Raw genomic sequence first — 1,213 nt, 5'->3', positions numbered from 1 at the left:
GAGCCTTTCGGCAGCACATATACTAAAATTGGAATGATACAGAGAAGATTAGCATAGTCTCTGCGCAAGGATGACACGCAAATTCGTGAAGCGTCCTTAACCTCTACACCACGTTGGCTTTCTACTGAGCATCCAGGCGGGTGCTTTGTGGACTTCTCCCCAAGGACTGTTCTGAAAGGCGGGCCCTGCCACTGAGAAAATGCAAACCCTGGCAGAAGGAAGGGGGAGAGGACAAGAGCTGCAGAGCTGCTGGTCTATGGTGACCCCACTGGCAAGCTGGGCACCGTCAGCCTCCACAGAAATCACCACCGCAAATGTGACTTTCTATTCAATAGCTAGGAGAATCCAGTAACCCAGATTGGGTTTAGTTTTGTTTTTAAAGATGAAGATCTTCTTGAAAAATGACTTTAAATCCAGCTACTCTTTGAAAAATTCCAATGATTTTAAGGCTGAGAAAGAGATCAGATAAAGCTGAAATATATACCTCTGAATGGGAATGTTTTTGCACTGACCAAAAGAGGGGGGGAAATGGATTTGCTGATTGAGGGCCTGATCCGCTTGTGATTCCTTCTGCATTATTGCTCACATTTCAGGACTGGCAAAAAGATGCACAGAAATAAATTGCTCGAAAAGAAGAAGAGTTGGTTTTTATATGCTGATTTTCTCTACCACTTAAGGAAGAATCAAATCGGCTTACAATCACCTTCCCCTTTCCCCCCCCCACAACAGACACCCTGTGAGGTAGGTGGGGCTGAGAGAGTGTGACTAGCCCAAGGTCACCCAGCTGGCTTCGTGTGTAGGAGCAGGGAAACAAATGCAGTTCACCAGATTAGCCTCCGCCGGTCATGTGGAGGAGTGGGGAATCAAACCCGGTTCTCCAGATCAGAGTCCACTGCTCCAAACCACAACCACCACACCAGACAAATACAGCCATGATGTGGGGGAGGGGGCTTTTTTGGGGGGAGACTGAGAATTACAGAAGGGGTTAGTCAAAGCCTGTAAGGAAGCCCACGCCAGAGTCAGCAGCCTCCTAGGAAGAGAAGGATTCCGACTGGCCCTTGAAGGCACCAGACTCCGGCTGAGCTGATACCTGCCCTCTTGCCCCTTGGCCATCTGTTGTGGTGGCGCCGAAATGCTGGAGAGAGGAGGTGAACATATTTCCCTGACCTGGGGGGAGGGGGGGAAAGCAAGTGGGAAGGAGCCATTTTAATTG

The 1,213-nt window shown here is 49.2% G+C and overlaps 1 non-coding gene across 1 annotated transcript; it reads left to right on the top strand.

The window, feature by feature from the left end:
- Nucleotides 1–105, top strand: LOC130486631 (U6 spliceosomal RNA). The gene has a single exon (XR_008933753.1). It is a non-coding gene; the product is annotated as a U6 spliceosomal RNA (small nuclear RNA).
- Nucleotides 106–1,213: the final 1,108 nt, after the last annotated feature.

This window comes from Euleptes europaea, chromosome 13 (assembly GCF_029931775.1).
Source record: "Euleptes europaea isolate rEulEur1 chromosome 13, rEulEur1.hap1, whole genome shotgun sequence".
NCBI lineage: Eukaryota > Metazoa > Chordata > Lepidosauria > Squamata > Sphaerodactylidae > Euleptes > Euleptes europaea.
The sequence above is the reverse complement of the archived record's forward strand: the minus strand, read 5'-3'. Positions and strand labels throughout refer to the sequence as shown.